Source organism: Ylistrum balloti, unplaced genomic scaffold, assembly GCF_031769215.1.
Source record: "Ylistrum balloti isolate Yb309-2 unplaced genomic scaffold, AGI_CSIRO_Ybal_v1 Utg369706, whole genome shotgun sequence".
Lineage (NCBI taxonomy): Eukaryota > Metazoa > Mollusca > Bivalvia > Pectinida > Pectinidae > Ylistrum > Ylistrum balloti.
In genome coordinates, this window is record NW_026781934.1 from 136,939 (window position 1) to 160,691 (window position 23,753).

Genomic DNA, 23,753 nt, shown 5'->3' on the forward strand with positions numbered 1-23,753 from the left:
CAGAAGTCTACCCAGGCTATCTGTGTGACCAACTCTCAGAAGTCTATCTAGGCTATCTGTGTGACCAACTCTCAGAAGTCTACCCAGGCTATCTGTGTGACCAACTCTCAGAAGTCTATCTAGGCTATCTGTGTGACCAACTCTCAGAAGTCTATTCAGGCTATCTGTGTGATCGACTCTCAGCAGTCTACCCAGGTTATCTGAATGACTAACTCTCAGCTAGGATACAGATGGACCATGTCCCACTCCTGTCTGACTGGCTAGGATATTGATGGACCAAGTCCCATTCCTGTTTGACTGACTAGGATATTGATGGACCATGTCCCACTCCTGTTTGACTGGCTAGGATATTGATGGACCATGTCCCACTCCTGTTTGACTGGCTAGGATATTGATGGACCATGTCCCACTCCTGTTTGACTGACTAGGATATTGATGGACCAAGTCCCACTCCTGTTTTGACTGGCTAGGATATTGATGGACCATGTCCCACTTCTGTTTGACTGGCAGGGATGGACCATGTCCCATTGCTGTCTGACTGGCTAGGATATTGATGGACCATGTCCCACTCCTGTTTGACTGGCTAGGATATTGATGGACCATGTCCCACTCCTGTTTGACTAGGATATTAGGATATTGATAGGATATTGATGGAGCATGTCCCACTCCTGTTTGACTGACTAGGATACTGATGGACCATGTCCCACTCCTGTTTGACTGGCAGGGATGGACCATGTCCCATTCCTGTCTTACTGTCTAGGATACTGATGGACCATGTCCCACTCCTGTTTGACTGGCAGGGATGGATCATGTCCCATTCCTGTCTTACTGGCTAGGATATTGATGGACCATGTCCCACTCCTGTCTGACTGGCTAGGATACTGATGGACCATGTCCCACTCCTGTCTGACTGGCAGGGATGGACCATGTCCCACTCCTGTTTGACTGACTAGGATATTAATGGACCAAGTCCTAACCCTGTCTGACTGACTAGGATATTGATGGACCATGTCCCACTTCTGTTTGCCTGGCAGGGATGGACCATGTCCCATTCCTGTCTGACTGGCTAGGATATTGATGGACCATGTCCCACTCCTGTCTGACTGGCAGGGATGGACCATGTCCCACTCCTGTTTGACTGGCTAGGATATTGATGGACCATGTCCCACTCCTGTTTGACTGGCAGGGATGGACCATGTCCCATTCCTGTCTGACTGGCTAGGATATTGATGGACCATGTCCCACTCCTGTCTGACTGGCTAGGATATTGATGGACCATGTCCCACTCCTGTCTGACTGACTAGGATATTGATGGACCATGTCCCATTCCTGTCTGACTGGCTAGGATATTGACGGACCATGTCCCACTCCTGTTTGACTGGCAGGGATGGACCATGTCCCACTCCTGTCTGACTGGCAGGAATGGATCATGTTCATACCTTGTTTGACAAGTTAGCTAACACTTGACATTTGGTAACAATAATGCTAAGCCATATTATCTAACATTAGTTGAGATCGTGCACCTGTACAATCGATTGAAACAGAATATGCCAATAAAAATATCTGGAATATCACCAGAGTACTTAAAATAAAATAAAAAGGCTTATCTACTCCAACAGGTAAAGAGTTTCTAGAAGAGTGTTAGAGAAGTCTTATAGGATGTGTATCTTGCTTCAGCACAGATGTACACATGGTACAAACCAAGAAAATTCTAATTAGTTACCACCAATTCCTCATCAGTGTTTACATTCATTGCATGCGCTGTTGCATCAAGAGCTCTCCCCAGAGATTAATCATTGTCAGCCTGCCAGGTCTACCTGTACACAAATTAAGCTGTTACCATGACAACATGACATTAGATATTTTTGTTATATCACAAAATCATCTACTCAATCACATGGACTTAACTTTGTGACAAATCTGAATTCTTTTGGCTTCAGGCTTCAGGTATCAAATCATCCTAGACTATTATACAACAAGATGGTTACCATGGCTAGTACTGATCACAGTATCTGTTTTAAACTTTGAATACAATAATTTAACATCAAATCCAGGAATCATCTGGACATATTTTGTCTAGGTTATCTCCCCTTTCTTCAAACAATATGGAAATAAACATATATATCCAAATGATCAATGATTGACATATTCATCACATAAAATCAGATATCAAAACTGTTACCATGACTACAGGGCATCTTCAATAACCATTACAAAGAATGAATACAGTACATTTTACAGTTGAACAGAGTTTGTTGGGAATACAAGTGACTGTTTATGTTCTACCTGCAAAAACAAAACTATAACTTTAACAGTCTTCTAATCATTGACATAAGTTTGTAGCAACGATCTTAAAGGGCCAATAGTACAGTAAAAACAATCTTAAACTTCTTCACTAAATCAATATTAAATGTCTGCAACAGGTACAGTTCAACTCCAAATTGGCCATGCAATGAGTCATGAACATTTGGACAGCTTAGAAAAGGTTCCAATTGTAGACACCAATGAGGAGTCCCAATCCTGATACAATCAATAAAATACTGTTCTACATATATATATTCATGCCTATCACACTGCACAAATAAAAGTTACAGAATGCAAAAAGAAATGTTAAGGAATAAAAATACATAAATTTATGAAATGATAAATGATTTGATAAACTGCTTGTTATTTCTAGTTCTACATGAGTACATATTTTCACAATGTTTACCGATAATTGTAACAGGCTTTGATAAAATATTTATATATACAGTCACATATAGAAAAAAATGTATTTGTTCCACATGATTGATGATGGCAACACTGATACCTATATAAACTGGTGTAACATATTTTGGTACCTCCTGAAATGTTAATTCTAAACCAACGCGAAATACTATCAACCGTATATTCCAGACCATTAGCAGCAGCTTTTTTCCTTGGCCGTCACGCGTAAGGTTTTATACTATTGCGGTTTATATGTGGATGAAACAAGATTGCCGTGGACACAATATACGCCGCCACAAAATATAAAGATCAAGATTGGTCCTTTTAATTATCGCTTTTACCATGTCTGAATACATAAGCTCAAAATGACCAGTTAGCTTAGCTGGAAGAGACAAGGACCTGAGATCGTAAATGTCATAAATCTTACAAAAATCAAAGAACCGTAAAATCACCCCTTCATGCACATCTACCCATTGTAGTAGTGACATTGAGCAAGTTTCGTGAAAATCTGATGATTGGTTTAGGAGGAGTTGCATTCACAAAAAATGGACATGTGGTCGGACGGACATACAGATGGACAGACCGCCTCCGACGATGTATAAAAAAATCGGTAGGAAGAAAAAAATTGAAGCCTACCTGTTATATCAGTAAGAGACAGTCACAAGTTTGTCATGAGTAACTGTCCATCATGTGTTTGTGACTGAAACAGATCGTCTAGAACTGTCATTTGCAATCCTATATTGGATGATTTTAAGATTGAAATAAAAATAACGTTCTCATGGATTTCATTAATCATACCTTTTGATATGAATAACAATCATATCTTTTGAACTTTTGTGGTTGCTTCTGAAGCCATAGCGAAAGATAATAATAGCCTGTTGCATCCTGGGATCGATAGGTCATCAGGTTATAGGTCAAATTCTAGAATGACTGCCATGCTTGTTTACAATAAGAATGGCTTCGTGTAACTTACAAGAAATAATATGAGACAATAACAGCACAGACACCAATGGAGATATTTTAAGTAAACCATTTGTAACACTAGGCCCTTTATCTGTGTGTAAACAATCTTTGAAGGGTCCCGATCCCAGGCCAGAAGAGGTGGATAATTGCTATTTTACATTATTGAAACACAACAATAAAATAAAGGATTATCTGTGTAGATAATTCATTTGCAAATTATACTAAATAATTCTCTGACAATCTTGATAAATTGCCTTCTGTTTTGTCAACAAATTTTGGTCAACCTAGCGGTTATCACATCATGAAGCGTGCCCTTATATTCCAGTGTGGCTAATATGTGGATCAAATAAAAAAAATTGATAAGAATCTTCTACGCAGCTTATATACTGGTGAAGCTTACAACCTGGAAAATATGGTAAATAACTTTGCTAGATGAATTTAATAAATATCAATCGCAACAGTGATTTTAGTCATCTTGGTCATGAAATCATACAACTACAAAAAGCCTTAAAAATAACAATGGAATGCTATATGCAAAGAAAACATGCAGTTGAAATGAAAACTTGAATGGAGATGAATTAATCCTACATAGACTCCATTCAACAACAATGAATATATAGTATAAAATTTACTTCAAATTCTCATGATTCCTAATTTTGTATCAAGTCTGACAAAATTTTCTCCAATCTGGAAGTTTCCATATTTACAAATATAGCTAGAAATACTAATCAGCGAGTTTCTTCTGTCTAGAAATTTAGATATACTGCATGAAAAACACTGAATGGAACATCATCATTTGATATAGTTATATGTGAAAGCAATTTCCATCTATCATGTACATTCTGGTATTGTGAATAGAAATGGGTGCAGACTTTAGTGTCTCCCATCCGTCACCCACCATAACCCCAACTCCACTGCTATGTCACCCTCCAGAACCCCAACTCCACTGCTATGTCATCCTCCAGAACCAACTCCACGGCTATGTCATCCTCCAGAACCCCAACTCCACGGCTATGTCATCCTCCAGAACCAACTCCACGGCTATGTCATCCCAAATATTTCATATCATTTACAGGTATATCACCATTCTATTGAACTTTAACTTGAGATGGACTCATGGGCACAGTTTAAATCTCAACATAATACAAGATATAGGGGCATGAATATGGGAATATAATATCAGGTTCTTTTTTTTTTGGTACTTTTTTAAAAAGGTAGAAAATGACAAAAATCATTCCTAACAAGATATAGTTTGATCGAACAAGAAAATTAGGTGTTTATGACATCAAGCAATCTTGATTCAGAAAATCTTTTTTATTTTCCATTTTAGTTGGTTGTATATAGGGATAAGTTTCAAGTTATTAAAAATATTACTGGATTGTATCAATGTTTCAATAATTTTACAGGATGCTATATCAGCAATTCTCTACTGGCAAAATATAACAGTCAATGCTTGTTAGAACAGAGAGTACACTCCCATCTATACAGCATGTTACATACCCATCAAAACCTGTCTCTGTTACCCACTAGAACACTGTTCAATCAATAATAGTATTGGCCAGACAATTATACTGAATGTCCTTGCACTTAACTACCGTATCTATACCACAAATCCTCTTATACTGCCCTATAACATCTTATATCAGAAATCTTCTTTACAGATTATCCTGTCAAAACCCGAAAATAGAAATTTTGACAGGGGCGTGTATGTCCATCATCTTTTGCTCAACTCCTAAATAAGTTAGTCATAACAGAAATTTTCCTGCCTTTTTGCCTTTGAAATATAAAAGGACAAAAAAAATAGAAATTTTACATAAGCAATTTTAATTTAATATTTCATAATTGGATTTCATAAGATACAAACTGCTGAGTAAGTACTACGGCTAAGAAAAGTTTTAATTGACTAAAAATAAAATTTCATCTCAGAACTTGGTGTTCAACAGATTTTTTTGAAATCTACCATATTTCAAATTTATGAAAATCAGGAATCTTAATTCCAAGATCCTGAGCCCTATATTAGAGAAGTATGACATGATCAATCTTATATAGTACTGTATTGTATATAAACCACTGTGTTCAATGAAACTTCTTTATGGTTATTCATAAATCAAAATTCATTCATAAGATAAAATTGATAAATAAATAGTGTTTTACCAAAGAGTTAGTTTGTCACAATAAGGATATGAGGTATAATAATGTACTTTTCTGATGCTTCAAACTTAAAAATGCAAAGACTTAACTTATCTTTAAAACCATAGTATGGTCAGGCTGAGCTTAACAAGACAAAACTAATCCAATTACTTAAATACACCCATATATTCCTGAAGTCTTATGAAAAAAAATAATGCATTGCCATTATATTTACTTGACCTTTGACACCAACTTTGACCTTGACCCAAAGGCCAGTTCAATGGTGATCCAGCTCCATTCACATCTTGTTATACAGCACTCAGCGCTAATCATCAGTTGAAAACTTTGTTACAGTATGCAGATTGCTAGTTTCCTAGTGATAAACTGTACTCTGCTTCTCACAGCCTTCTAACATTTACATTTCCTGAAAACGTTTTTTCATGCTTTAACCACAAATGTTCATGAATATATGTTTCTTTTTAATGTCTATTTATATCTCAAGTTATATATCATTTGCTGCCAGCAACTAGACTAAAATTTGTTTTAAGAACCAGTAATTCACAAGCATTCAGTTATTCTGCTATCTTTTCCTGGGTAAAGATCTATGGCAAATCAATAGAATGTTCAACAATTCAGATCCATGATATGGTAGCTAGGCTGTTTTGGTCACCAGTAAAATGATGTTGTATCAACAGTTGACAGAAAATTGAAGTCCACAAGGTCCATCAGCTGTGTATTCTGCCTGGTTACTGAGGTCAATCGCGCCAGTATTCTGCCTGGTTACTGAGGTCAATCATGCCAGTATTCTGCCTGGTCACTGAGGTCCACTGGGCCTGTAATCTGCCTGGTTACTGAGGTCAATCGTGCCAGTATTCTGCCTGGTTACTGAGGTCCACTGGGCCTGTATTCTGCCTGGTTACTGAGGTCCACTGGGCCTGTATTCTGCCTGGTTACTAAGGTCTATCGTACCAGTATTCTGTCTAGTTACTGAGGTCCACTGAGCCTGTATTTTGCCTGGTTACTGAGGTCAATCATGCCAGTATTCTGCCTGGTTACTGAGGTCCACTGAGCCTGTATTTTGCCTGGTTACTGAGGTCAATCGTGCCAGTATTCTGCCTGGTTAATGAGGTCCACTGGGCCTGTATTCTGCCTGGTTACTGAGGTCAATCGCGCCAGTATTCTCCCTGGTTAATGAGGTCAATCGCGCCAGTATTCTGCCTGGTTACTGAGGTCCATTGGATCTGTATTCTGCCTGGTTACTGAGGTCAATCGCGCCAGTATTCTGCCTGGTTACTGAGGTCCACTGGGCCTGTATTCTGCCTGGTTACTGAGGTCAATCGTGCCAGTATTCTGCCTGGTTACTGAGGTCCACTGGGCCTGTATTCTTCCTGGTTACTGAGGTCAATTGTGCCAGTATTCTGCCTGGTTACTGAGGTCCACAGGGCCTGTATTCTGCCTGGTTACTGAGGTCTATCGTGCCAGTATTCTGTCTAGTTACTGAGGTCCACTGAGCCTGTATTCTGCCTGGTTAATGAGGTCAATCGCGCCAGTATTCTGCCTGGTTACTGAGGTCCATTGGATCTGTATTCTGCCTGGTTACTGAGGTCAATCGTGCCAGTATTCTGCCTGGTTACTGAGGTCCATTGGGTTTGTATTCTGCCTGGTTACTGAGGTCCACTAGGCCTGTATCATCACATGATTAGATAGTAGATACTGAGGTACACTGAGTCTAAACCATCATGTGACTGGATACTGAGGTCCACTGGGCCTGTATCATCACAGGATTAGATAGTAGATACTGAGGTACACTGAGCCTAAACCATCATGTGACTGGATACTGAGGTCCACTAGGCCTGTATCATCACATGATTAGATAGTAGATACTGAGGTACACTGAGCCTAAACCATCATGTGACTGGATACTGAGGTCCACTGGGCCTGTATCATCACAGGATCAGAGAGAAGATACAGAGGTACACTGAGCCTATGCCATCATGTGACTGGATACTGAGGTCCACTAGGCCTGTATCATCACAGGATCAGAGAGTAGATACTGAGGTACACTGAGCCTAAACCATCATGTGACTGGATACTGAGGTCCACTAGGCCTGTATCATCACAGGATCAGAGAGTAGATACTGAGGTACACTGAGCCTAAACCATCATGTGACTGGATACTGAGGTCCACTAGACCAGTATCATCACATGCTTAGATAGTAGATACTGAGGTACACTGAGCCTAAACCATCATGTGACTGGATACTGAGGTCCACTGGGCCTGTATCATCACAGGATTAGATAGTAGATACTGAGGTACACTGAGCCTAAACCATCATGTGACTGGATACTGAGGTCCACTAGGCCTGTATCATCACATGATTAGATAGTAGATACTGAGGTACACTGAGCCTAAACCATCATGTGACTGGATACTGAGGTCCACTGGGCCTGTATCATCACAGGATCAGAGAGAAGATACAGAGGTACACTGAGCCTATGCCATCATGTGACTGGATACTGAGGTCCACTAGGCCTGTATCATCACAGGATCAGAGAGTAGATACTGAGGTACACTGAGCCTAAACCATCATGTGACTGGATACTGAGGTCCACTAGGCCTGTATCATCACAGGATCAGAGAGTAGATACTGAGGTACACTGAGCCTAAACCATCATGTGACTGGATACTGAGGTCCACTAGACCAGTATCATCACATGCTTAGATAGTAGATACTGAGGTACACTGAGCCTAAACCATCATGTGACTGGATACTGAGGTCCACTGGGCCTGTATCATCACATGATTTGATAGTAGATACTGAGGTACACTGAGCCTAAACCATCATGTGACTGGATACTGAGGTCCACTAGGCCTTTATCAAATTTAGCCTATACCGTGAGTTTGTTTAATCGCATGTAGACTTGACCCTCGGGAAACTCGTGATCAGGCAATATTGTCTGATGATAACCATCACATTACACATCTATAGAACATGTATATAAGAATAACTTATCCTGTAATTTGCCTTGAGCCCTTTACAGTCTAGTTACTTAATCAATTGGGGATTTTTTTTTTACAGATTGTATTATGTAATAATGTCTATCTGACAATTATCCAAACCATCAGTTCTTATTTAGCTAATCAATAACACTGAAGCATGTCTAGAAACAATTTCTTCATGCTAATTCAGACAGCACAAAGACTGAACTTCATCTAACCCTGTACTTCCAGTACAAGATCAGCTTTTTCGCTCAGTGAATTCAGAATTTCTAGCTTATCAAAATTAATTGATAAGATTACAAGTGTTAATTAATTATTCAGGAGAAGTTTGAATTACCTTGAGTCTGTACATAACAATCTCCATGATCTAAGTTTTAAAGCTGTAGTTGACATGAAAAATCCCAGAAAATCCCGAGGCCTCTGACAGTATGAAATACAAACTTGTGCAAATTTACCATTTAACAAGTTTTCCAGGGAATGCCAAGTCATAAAATGCTCATCTCACACACAACTCAGCATACAATAAGTTATAATGATATACTGCAGTTAAAATGAATCACATCCACCAATAAACGATATTCTAAAAAGTTCAGACTTTAACACATGCACAACATCCCAGTGACATGTACAAATGTTATGCAGCATATCATACATGCCTCACTGACTTGATGTGAGTTTTGTTTACACTGTGATCAATAGGCGCTTCAGACTCAGGAGCAGAAATACTAACAGTACACTGTATTGAAGGTTTCAGTCAGTTTCAGACTGCTCTGTTGATACAATCTGGCCTTCACTAAACACCACAGGCTAACCACAATACAATTCATGTCCATCAGAAGAAAATATAAGTTGGTAATACTACATGAAAGTTTTGATAAAACCTTTGAGGTTACATCAACACATAGACACACTACTTCACCACAAACCACATACTTATTACACATTACATCCTGCTGCTTCTCGTAAAATTTTTAGACAGTACAGTGTTAAGTTTCGATGTGATGTGATTTGCAAATAAAAATGACAAGACCACTTGATATTTTTTGAAAAGCTGAAGATGACTCATAACTAGAAAACATCTCATGTAAATTTATAACAAGAGGCCCATAAGGTCTTCATCGCTTACCTTATTTAGTTTGCTGAAATTGATTTATCTTAACTTAGGGAAAAAATATTTTAAAACTTTGCTCTGTGTCCACTATTTGACCCTGGCCCTCTGGTCCCAATGGACCAAAACCTACTGTTCATACAAAACTGCTCCTTTTTTCTCAAACATGCCTCACACCAAATCTGGACAGAATCCAGGCATTCCTACATAACAACAAGAACAATTTTAAAGAAATTGATAATTTTCCCTACTGGGCCCCGCTCATCTGGCCCCAGGGGGCTGAGACCCACTGTTTATAAAAAAATGAATTTCCTTTTAACCAAGCATGCTTCAGACCAAATTTGGACAATATCCTGCAATTCCTGAAGAACAAGACAGACTTTAAAGAATTTTATAGATTTTTCCTATTGGGCCCCACTCGTCTAGTCTCAAAGGGCCGAGACCCACTCTTTATACAAAACTAACTTTTGTTAACCTAAGCATGCTTCAAATCAGATTTGGTCAATATTCTGCAATTCGTCAAAAACAAAATAGATTTTAAAGAATTTGATTGGGCCAGTTGAGTTAATTATAGCATCTACACTGTATCCCAGTTACTTGATGATTTCCTGTAAATAGTTACAAATGACCTCAACCTTGAAACCCTAAATAATACCACTAGATTTGATTTTCATCCATCTCTGTCCACAAATACAATGCATGGTGGTGACATAAAGACACATTGTATCCAAGTTTGGTTATCATATATATCAGTATTAATAGTGACCATGACCTTGAAATCTTGGAAGCAACCTTATCTAAGATTTTCAAGGGTTACATGTACTTTGTAAAAGGTTTTAATTTGTTAAAATCTTTTAAGAAATTACAAGTTACAAATAAGATGACATTGATTCAGAACACGTCACAGTGTCAAATGAGATAGCATGGGGATAATAGATAACACTGTCTGCCCTTAACAATTCTTCTTCAGACAAACCAATTACAGAAAGATCTAATGAATGAATGAATGAATGACAAAATTATCATAGAAATATCTGAGGAATGAATGACAAAATTATCACGATAAAGGTCTGATGAATGAATGAATGAATGAATGACAAAATAATCACGGAATGATTTGATGAATGAATGAATGAATGTCTTCACAGTGTTGAGTGAGAGCCCTCTTGAATGAGGACATATTTGTACAGATACTGAATCCAAGGTCCTAACCCTGGCAGTAGTCTATATGTTTTAATGTTCTGATGCAATAAAATATTGACTAAAAAAATTCTTCTTCAGAGAAGTATTCTATATTTCTCTAAAAACTGTCATTGATTATACATGAATATTAAAATTAATCAAAAAGCTATCCAATTGAATGCAAAGTCAAAATTTCGTCAGAGATAAAATCTTAATTTTTGGCTTAGTTTTTTTTCATTCCCACTGTGTGGGTTAGATTAACAGCTATGATAATTGCATAACTATTATTCATAATGTAATCAATTACTTCATAGTTTGAATCCAAAGTTATCAGTGCATGTACATATCTAATATATACACATGTTTTATACACAAAAACAGTTATTCAATTTGGAAATGTCAGACTATTTAATCTATTCAAATGTGTTAATCTTTTAATTTGAATCATGATTTTTAGAACTTGTAAGAGAAGGTAAATATGATATATAATGTATTAATAATCTACAAATTTTCTTTACAAGATCTCTGAGAAAATTTTATCCTTTTGTTTTCTCAGTTAAGATGACTATGCACTAAATGACTAGTGGGGATATCAAGCACTTTGTACTTTGAATTACTTAATGAGATAATTCTGGTGTTATTTTCTCTGTTAAGCTGACATTGCACTACATGACTCAGGACAGAGACTTACAGTGTACTTAGAATTACTTAATGAGATAATTCTGGTGTTATTTTCTCTGTTAAGCTGACAATGCACTACATGACTCAGGACAGAGACTTACAGTGTACTTTGAATTACTTAATGAGATAATTCTGGTGTTATTTTCTCTGTTAAGCTGACAATGCACTAAATGACTCAGGACAGAGACTTACAGTGTACTTAGAATTACTTAATGAGATAATTCTGGTGTTATTTTCTCTGTTAAGCTGACAATGCACTACATGACTCAGGACAGAGACTTACAGTGTACTTTGAATTACTTAATGAGATAATTCTGGTGTTATTTTCTCTGTTAAGCTGACAATGCACTAAATGACTCTGGACAGAGACTTACAGTGTACTTCGAATTACTTAATGAGATAATTACTGGTGTTATTTTCTCTGTTAAGCTGACAATGCACTACATGACTCAGGACTGAGACTTATAGTGTACTTTGAATTACTTAATGAGATAATTACTGGTTTGTAGAACAACACACATATCAATAGTTGTATTTTTAAACTAATATTAAATCACAACCCTACCAATGTTTCTTGGAATGTGTTTTTCTTTGACAAATGAGGAAAGGAGAACCCTCTGATGAAATAATAGCAATACGATTTATAGCCAAATCTGGATCCATTGTAGATTTATTTCCAGCACATTGATGCAAATCAATACAAGTATTAAATATGTTGTATCATGGGAAATTGGCTTAAGGCTCAACTACAAGTATCATCACATGTATCTTGTACAATGAGGAATTTGCTATGAGAACTTGGCTGGGAGGGAGGGGAGGGAGAGGGAGGTAGGGGTTGATGGACTTTGTACTATACACTTATACAATAAGAGGTCCTGATACATGCGTCAATAATAAGCATACACAAGTTCCTGGTACAAGATATTGCTAACACTTTGATACATTCATAGAACATTTCATGCAATGAAAGATTTGCTAGACTTGACACAATTCTGACTATGGAGCCAGACACCGGAAAAAATTTAGCCAAAGAATTTTCAACATGACCATCTAGATCACCCAAACAAACCTATTCAAAAGGAAGTAAACATGCTAATCTTAAGAGAATATTGCATGTTCTTTGAATAATCTTTGAAAATGGAAGAGATGTACATGCCCGATTCAAAATTTTCATTAAATAGGGACATATATAACCCACACAAAAATCTAACGTGTATTTCTAACGGAAAACAACCAATCAAACCGGAATCATGGGATGTTGTTTACTTCACCAGAATGTGATTTTCTTTTAAACACTGAAGAGTTAATAACTATCAATGAGTGTGGAGAATACATTATAAATTTACAATACTTTCTTTTCATTTCAAAGCACAGAAGAAGTAGGTCACCACCAAATTTCTATACAACGTTCCAATCCCTTTTACCATAGAAAATAAAGTGAGCAGGACTCACATAGATATTCTGGATGAAGAAGTACCATAAACAGCCGCTTATTGTCGACTGTTAAAATTTTTGTGATTCTCATTTAAATCAAGAAAATGAAATTTCAACAAATTTTATTTTCACAATCTGATTATAAGAGGATATAAACAATTTTCATGAGATTTTTTCAATCATGCTATCAAATGTCTGCAAAATAGCAAAAATATCATCGCCACTAATATTACTGGTTATACAGTAAGTGACCAATTTAAATCTTGACCAATGACCACCAAAATTGTTTCAGGTGTAGAACTTTCTGGTATGATGCCGTGGTGTTAAGATGAGATATCGTGTACATGAGGTTATCATGGATGCATGCATGGACGTGTAGACGCCAACTCTCACACACGGAGTGATTATCTCCTCCTTACCTAATTAGGCAGTATATTGTTCAACTCTATAAAATTTTGATGACATATAATAAAACACCCTTATTGTAATTGTTATTGTGATTCTGTAAAATTCATGAAATCTGAGGTTATCATGATTTATTTAAGATATACTAATATAGATTTTTATCATAAGAAACCTAAAAAATACATATGAATTTCTCACTATTTTCATTGCCTCCCACTCTAAATCACGACAGAGATTTACATAATGACATCCCTAAAGGTATTGTTACCGTGACAGTAGTGTTAAAGGAAGAGATTAACATCCTTTTGTGTCACTCTTTTATAAGATGTTACAGTGTATACAAATCAAAGTGAGCAAATTCTAAACAGGTTCACAACGAAAACATTTTAATACTGTGAATGTATTCCTACTAACAAACTAACCACTACTGTAACAGTGGTATCACAACATTGAGATCTAGTGCCAAGTCTCTATTTTAGCCTTCTGTGATGTAACAGCTTTTGATCAATGAATTGTCTGATACATAAGCCGAGTAAAGCCATAAATATCTCAGCTCATTGATGTAATCATGGCCATGAGCTCTACGGGTCTTTTAACAGCTTCATTCCGCAACTCTAAACTCTGTATTTGTTTGTGGAGACCTAGAACACTGTACTTGTTTGTGGAGACCTAGAACACTGTACTGTACTTGTTTGTGGAGACCTAGAACACTGTACTGTACTTGTTTGTGGAGACCTAGAACACTGTACTGTACTTGTTTGTGTAGACCTAGAACACTGTACTGTACTTGTTTGTAGAGACCTAGAACACTGTACTGTACTTGTTTGTGGAGACCTAGAACACTGTACTGTACTTGTTTGTGGAGACCTAGAACACTGTACTGTACTTGTTTGTGGAGACCTAGAACACTGTACTTGTTTGTGGAGACCTAGAACACTGTACTGTATTTGTTTGTGGAGACCTAGAACACTGTACTGTACTTGTTTGTGGAGACCTAGAACACTGTACTTGTTTGTGGAGACCTAGAACACTGTACTGTACTTGTTTGTAGAAACCTAGAACACTGTACTGTACTTGTTTGTAGAGACCTAGAACACTGTACTTGTTTGTGGAGATCTAGAACACTGTATTGTACTTGTTTGTGGAGACCTAGAACACTGTACTTGTTTGTGGAGATCTAGAACACTGTACTGTATTTGTTTGTAGAGGCCTAGAACACTGTACTGTATTTGTTTGTAGAGGCCTAGAACACTGTACTGTACTTGTTTGTGGAGAACTAGAACACTATACTGTATTTGTTTGTGGAGACCTAGAACACTGTACTGTATTTGTTTGTGGAGACCTAGAACACTGTACTTGTTTGTAGAAACCTAGAACACTGCACTGTACTCGTTTGTAGAGACCTAGAACACTGTATTTGTTTGTGGAGACCTAGAACACTGTACTTGTTTGTAGAAACCTAGAACACTGTACTGTACTTGTTTGTGGAGACCTAGAACACTGTACTGTACTTGTTTGTGGAGATCTAGAACACTGTATTGTACTTGTTTGTGGAGACCTAGAACACTGTACTTGTTTGTGGAGACCTAGAACACTGTACTGTACTTGTTTGTGGAGACCTAGAACACTGTACTGTACTTGTTTGTGGAGAACTAGAACACTGTACTGTATTTGTTTGTAGAGACCTAGAACACTGTACTGTATTTGTTTGTAGAGACCTAGAACACTGTACTTGTTTATAAAGACCTAGAACACTGTACTTGTTTGTGGAGACCTAGAACCCTGTACTGTATTTGTTTGTGTAGACCTAGAACACTGTACTGTACTTGTTTGTGGAAACCTAGAACACTGTACTGTACTTGTTTGTGGAGACCTAGAACACTGTACTGTACTTGTTTGTGGAGACCTAGAACACTGTACTGTACTTGTTTGTGGAGACCTAGAACACTGTACTGTACTTGTTTGTGGAGACCTAGAACACTGGACTGTACTTGTTTGGTCAGATCTAGAGAGAAAATGTGTGATAGATATTCATACTTCAGTCATATTTCAACACATAACATACCTATATTTCTCATACATTCAAAGGAAGTATGGACACACTGAAACTGACATTATCTTGACTTGTGACAGCACGGACACACTGAAACTGACATTATCTTGACTAGTGACAGCATCAACACATTGAAACTGACATTATCTTGACTAGTGACAGCATGGACACATTGAAACTGACATTATCTTGACTTGTGACAGCATGGACACATTGAAACTGACATTATCCTGACTAGTGACAGCATGGACACATTGAAACTGACATTATCTTGACTTGTGACAGCACGGACACACTGAAACTGACATTATCTTGACTTGTGACAGCATGGACACACTGAAACTGACATTATCTTGACTTGTGACAGCATGGACACACTGAAACTGACATTATCTTGACTAGTGACAGCACGGACATACTGAAACTGACATCATCTTGACTAGTGACAGCATGGACACACTGAAACTGACATTATCTTGACTAGTGACAGCATCGACACATTGAAACTGACATTATCTTGACTTGTGACAGCATGGACACATTGAAACTGACATTATCTTGACTTGTGAAAGCATGGACACATTGAAACTGACATTATCTTGACTTGTGACAGCATGGACACACTGAAACTGACATTATCTTGACTTGTGACAGCACGGACACACTGAAACTGACATTATCTTGACTAGTGACAGCACGGACATACTGAAACTGACATCATCTTGACTAGTGACAGCATGGACACACTGAAACTGACATTATCTTGACTAGTGACAGCATCGACACATTGAAACTGACATTATCTTGACTTGTGACAGCATGGACACATTGAAACTGACATTATCTTGACTTGTGAAAGCATGGACACATTGAAACTGACATTATCTTGACTAGTGACAGCATGGACACATTGAAACTGACATTATCTTGACTTGTGACAGCATGGACACATTGAAACTGACATTATCTTGACTAGTGGATAATATTTTTTCACACTGAATGACACCATAATCACTCCACTAAGCATTTTTAAGCTCTGTCTGTATGTCTCCCCATTATCTGTGTTTCTTTCATAGAAACCTGCTGATCTGAATACCACACACTGACATAGAATATTCTTTGCTATTGAAGATAATTTGATCCCAAAATTTTTATTCTTTATATATACTGTTAGTTTTTATTTCAATTATTTCTTGAACATTTCGATGAAGGTTCAGCCCAAGCTATGTCTGTACGATAAGATAAATGTGCAACAAATGTACATACCTTAATAAAACCTGACCTCAATCCACTTTGATGACAATTTCACCACTGGATACACTTTTTTTTCTGTATGATGTTATCAAACTCTTTATGTCCTGTAGTTTAATATACTCTGACATCAAAATACAGCCAAGGGAATTTGTCCTATTTTCACTTTCAATACAATTTATTTCTTACCTTGCATTTTATTTAAACACCAACTGTTATGTCCATCTTTTTAAGTTAACTATATTGATATTTGACCACAGCTAGATAAAATTCTCTCAAAACTCAACAAACAACAGTGACACTCTTCCTATAAATATCAAAATTATTCAATAACCTTTTTAATTATCTAACTCTCTAAAAACAAATTTCATTTGTGTTTTATTGTTAAAAATAAAAAAGTATTCTCTGAATATATTAAGTGGTGATTACAATGCAGAACTCAAGTACTACATCTGTACTATCATATCCTGTGCATTCATTTTGTAGATGTATGTACAGCTAGATAAGCACAAAAGGACTTTTCTATCTTACTGTAAATCCTATATTTTCTAGGGAAAATTTTCATGTTTATCAAAAAAAAATACATATATATATATATAATACAGCTCAAGAAATCAATTTATGTTAGTTTTTAACAAATTTTCGATATATGAATTTATGGATTAAGATTGTTCATAAAATCAATGGAAATTAATGATTTTTCAGTAACTGAAAGATGTAAAAATATAATTACTGCATTTAGATAACACATTTGCAATATGATGTCACTTCATGTATAAATTATATATGCATAATTTTTCATATGAAGTTTAAGTGATTGAGTTTTTTACAGTTTGTCTTTCAATGGCCATGAAAATGTTGAAAGTTTCTACATTACAAACATTTCACGTTATAAAGTACTATATATAGCTCGGAGCTACCACCTAGTAATCTCTAGCTACATCCATATCTATACTATCCCTATGAAATATATGTATAATGATTAATCACAAACTCCAGGATCCCGTGTCACTGAACTCCACAACGTTCATACACAAAGATAATTGAATTTTTGTAACAAATTCCCTACAACTAGTTGATGGTAGACATGACAGCCAATAAATCTTACATCAAACACTCCAGAGTCTGTGTTTAAACCATCCCTAGATACAGCCTTTTTGAAGCATAGAATTTAAAAAAAGAACCCCAGCTCTGTTCAGGAATCCCATTTAAACTATACAGAAGGACCTGGGTTTATCAGAAATGCACCCACTAACAAATAACACTTACTTTGTAGATACCAAACAAATTTGTATTATCCTACAGCTTAACTATAGCACTCCATACAATCCATGGATAAGTCTTTACTCACATCACAACAGTGTACCCCATTACCACTCAATGAGGTTACAAAATCCTCAAATTGATGAAATTCAAGACTGTACCCTCAGATTAAAGAGGCAAGGAAAAAACTACATAAATCTATATGTTTTATAAAACAAATATTTCACATTAGTCATTTCCAAAAATAGAAGTTACAATATAATGTAGAATTTTTTTTTAAATGTTTCATTTATTTTCTTAACAATTTCAAACCTTAATCTATTGCTGGGCTAATACTTCATGGTTGTCCCAGTTTGAACCAGTTCATGTTTATTAAATTGTGCACACCTCCATGAACTGGTAACCATGTATAAAGATATAACAGACATTTTGTGAGGTTTCCATTCACTGTAAAAATGTTCACTTGGTATTTATTGATGCTGAAGATAGCAACGGTAAATCTCCCAACAAACTATACAGTGTAAGAAGAACACAAAATGTTTGACAAGATTTAGCAAAAGGTCCAAGGGGCCTGCATTACTCACTTGGCTAATTTAGCCATTCAAGAAAGAATTTCAAAAACAACAAAAAATTTCTGATATAACTTCCCTATTGGGTCCCAGTCTTATCGTCATACAAAAGAAGACAGATTCTTAAGAACTGACATTTCCCCAATTGAGCCCACCCCCACTGCCCTAGGGAGCCAGGAAGAACTGTATATACAGAACTAATTTACTTTCAAGTAAGAATACTTCAGACCAAATTCAGGCAATATCCATTCATTCCTACAGTAGGAGTAGGATTTCAAAGAGCTTAACAATTCCCCTTTTGGGCCCCAACCTTCAGCCCCTGAGGTCCAAGAACCAATATTTATACAAACTTGGTTCCCTATATCACCAAGCATGCTTCTGTCTTTCCCCAAGGATGCTTCTGATTAAATTTCATCAAAAATTGTTATGTCATTCATGACTGGTAGCAAATTTTATTTAAAAGTTGACATACACCAGATGCTGCGCTATGACATAAGCACACCGATCCATTGGACAGGTGAGCTAAACACTTTATCTGTTCTGATGTCATAGCATCAGTGTTGATATCAGCTTTTATCCAAGTTACAGTTCCCAATGCTGTCAGTGTAAAACACATCAGCTATTTGATGTAAGATTCACAGTAACACATCTCCTATGGGATCATCAAAAGTGTTGAGAGCACTTCAAGTGGCTGTGCTTGATGGACTGATCGCATGAAATGACTTTAGTAATATAGAAAGTGGTAAATCACTATTGAATAGAATAGAATGGCATCCAATACTACGAACTTCAGCAGAAGTCAAAATACCCTGTTCCTTGTCTGGACATGTAAACAAGTAAAAGTTATTTGATGTCATAGAGAGCATCATCTTAACCTTTCTGATACAGCTAACTCTCATAAAAAGTTGTCAAGATAAGTTTATTTTTGCTTTCCATCCTATTAACTTCCAGTGCCAGGTTTGGGAGACAGAGGAAAGCCAGTTCCTAGAGAAACCACTGACCAGTCACACCTGCAGCTAATACCTGGTGACTGCCCCAGGTAGGCCTCAAACCTGCAACCCTGAGGTGGAAGACCAGTGATAAAAGACGTGCCAGGTTTGGGGTGATGGAGGAAAGCCAGCGTTCTTGGAGAAATTACTGACCTGCTGCCAGAACCTGGCCTCAATCCTGTGATGCAGCGGTGGAAAGCTAGTGATAAAGATGGTTAGACACCTTAGTCGCTCAGTCAAGAATGCGGACTGCTACCACTTAACGACAAAATTTAAGACTAAAATTTCAGTGACAGCAAGTCTGTAGCCTTAAAATACTTTCTGAAAATAGACACCAAAAATTCCAAATACTTCTGTAATCTCATGGCCAGAATCAAACCCATGTCACTCTACACTGAAGGCAGGGCATTCAGTTGGGTAAAATTCTCTCAGCTCTGGAATCCTGAGAGTTTTATTAAAAATAGATCCAAGAATTAGCAGTAGTCAGAGTAAAAATAGTTCAAAATGCTTGTTGACGTGACATTGTTGATTTTTTTCTCTTTGGTTGTTTGATCTCATATAGATGTAAACACTGACTGAATTAGACATATAATGAGAAAATTCAAAACCAATTTAATTCCTTGTGAAAAAAAATGTGATGTTGGATTATTTGTAAAGAAACTTTTTGTTCCAGGTTAGGGCTCATTCATAAAAAGAGTATAGAGGCCACAGCTTCTAAATATATCCACATTCACTTCCATATTAATTGATAATGTCACACAACAATGATGATCATGCAGAAAACCATTATAAACCAATAAACCAGTAAACAGGTTCCCACCATGTCAGTACCTTGGTGGTTACTGCTCTCCAAGCTAAACCACTATATCAAGCAATATCTATATCATCAAAACTCTGGCATTCTGACAAATTACCATCGGTATATTATAATAACCGCAACATATTTTTCAAATCCCCCAAAAAACAAAACACCAAATTTCACGTCCGCAAATGGATTTAGATCGATATGAACATGTAAGCTGTGGTAAAATATGAGCAGATATAATAACTGCATACAAGATCAATATAGTTATATATATTTACATAAACACTGTACAAAACCAGACAGACATGTCTTCTATATAAAACCTACACCACTTGGAAGTATGTATAATGTTCTTGATCCAAGTCCATCGCAAATTATGTTAACAACAATAACTCCTGATATTTCTAGTGCTATTTACAGGTCCAATGGGGTTCAGTCAATATCGAAGGTTAGTTTACAAACAGGACATATGGGATCACTACATCGCCATGGCCCATTGATTACAAATACATATGGAATAAAATCAATTACTGGTAATATATACACCACCATGACACTATTGGACACCAGTTCCCTGTAGAATCAAGTCCATCAATTTAATCAACCTGTATAGGGGCAACCTACCTAAATAACAGTACACGAATACATAGCTCCTGTATTACTGTAATACAATACAAAATACATCTTAATGATACATGTAGATCAAAGTTGAAAGTATATTTCATGAAAAGTTGACAATTATGTAATGCATGTGATACTGCAATGTTCAGGAAATAGAAAATCAAATACCCATTGTACTTCTCCTTCGGTGTCTGACCTCACAATCCCCCATATACATAAAACTGTATTGTGGGTTCTGATGAGGGTTGGCCTAGCCATTCGAAACGTGTGAACCAATACAATCTACAAACTCACAGAATATTGGGGTTGATGCTCCATCCTTTATCTACTTGATAAAGCTATTTATTCAACTTTCCATGATTGCGGATAGTGAATTAAAGAAACTAGACAGAAAATGCAAAAGCCCCCTTTGCTTTCACTCATTTAGATAAACTAGAAAATGTTTATCTTCTCTAAGTATCATTGTTTAATAATTTTTCATTAGTTATCAAATGTTACATTTGACCTTTTTACCTTGACCTTCATGTTCGGATATATTGGGGTATATATGAACTAAACTAGTTCATAGGTTTTAAAGATCTGACATTGATTCAGAACGGAATATGACACAACATTACTCAGAGGACAGATGGATGGATATGGGTAAAGTTCATCACCTCTCCTCCCTTAACCACCAATAAGATGGTGGGAGATTTGAAAATAGAAAACCCAATAATGAGATATTATGACTTATAAAGCTTAATCCAATAGTATTCAATGTGAACAGCATCAAGTTGGATTGCTTCCAAGAATTTGCCTTCTCTTGGTAAAGTTGGTTTCATATAGCATATTGAAGAAGAAGTCAGATGAATTTGTAATTCTAAATAATTATATGAAAATTTTTACTTTTTACTATTAAGTCTGTATCACAACTTAAGTTTTATCACACAGGAATCTTATATGTTCATAAAACTTGGCATGAAGAATGATACAAAAACAAAAAAACTGTCAGATGAAATCTTGGGTTTTATTACATGAAAAACATTTGAACTGTTTAAGTAGGGTAAGGTTGACTATTATCTTCTGACCCCCCTCCCCCTCTTTCCCAAATACCATAACAGTGAATAGCAAATAAAGTAATAGAACTGCTAAGAAAGAACACATTCCTGTATAGCACCCTGAAAGAAATCAAACCTCACACCTCAGCCCTACCAGCTGAATGACACAGACCATGCAAGCCACACTGACCTGTTCTTTTCACAGGTAATTAAATTCTAGTCTGGCCCCTGTGTCAGAATCCACATAAATATCTATATGCATTCTGACACATACACACCATGGCATTACGCACACCTCCCCTCCCTCTATCATAGTCTAACAGTAATCAACCATCTCATTTTACTATGAAGAAGAATTTTCATGTTCACTTCCCCACTTGTTTCATTTCCATCTCAAAGGTCAAAATGTGTCTACTAGACAACTGGAAGGTATACAAATGAAAAGTTACATTTGTACATTACACAAACAACCAAGCTACATGACTGTACTCAATATCTTAAGAAAGACCTTTGAAATACAATATGATATATAAAGGCATATGCACATACGTTTAATATCACGTTCTGCTATATATTCCAACATGCAGTCTTTACATTACAGCAGACTTACTAAGACTGTGCGTGATAGAGATGATTAATTTGACCTTACTTAGAAAATAAGCTATTTTCAATAACTACTTACACAGATAGGATTTAAGAACGTCCGTTACAGTACACACATAAATGTCATCCTTGATTTGTTCCATATATATCGATCAGTCAATATTATGTCTTGCCAACTGTTGATAATGAAACTTTGTGTCGTGTACATTTTTCCTCCTCATTCAACGCACATATGAATACAAGATAATCATGACTCATCGCTGTGTCGTTTATAAAACTATCCACAAAGAGATAACGTCATTTTCATCACAGGTAAGATCTGTATCACGGAGCAGTAACTGAGAGAGACTGAATCTAGTATATATACTGTCTGTCCCGTCACCCAATTGCAACGAGTCACACAACTTCCGAGAAGTTTACATTCTATCAACGTTATTTCGTTCTTTCACAAAACAACAAACTTTCCATGAAAAATATGTACTTACAAATTCTCCTCATCTAGTATCACGGGTAAAGATTGTTGATCCGTCAGCTGCAAAATCCGACTGCCAGCTGTAAACTCGCTGTCAAAGATAGCGAATGGCAGCCATGTTTTTTTTCAACGGTAGGAACGGAGAAAGAGTTATCTCCCATCTCACTAGAAAGCATCTTGCTATAAAATAAAATGTAATTGTGTTGGTTTTCTCTCTGAAATGGGTTTGCAAATTACACAAACGGTTTTGACAATTCGTTATAAAACAAGATAAAAAAAATAAAGGGGAAGAATTATTCATAAATATCAATATGTGTGTTATCGCTATATGCAATAAATTTGTTGAAATGAAATGGTTGGAATGGATAGTTTCACTAAAATGCTATTTTGTGTGCAATATATTGTGAACAAAGAATTATAAACTTTCTCATGGGTGCATTACATTACATTTCTTTCAGATATTTATTTATGCAGTTTATT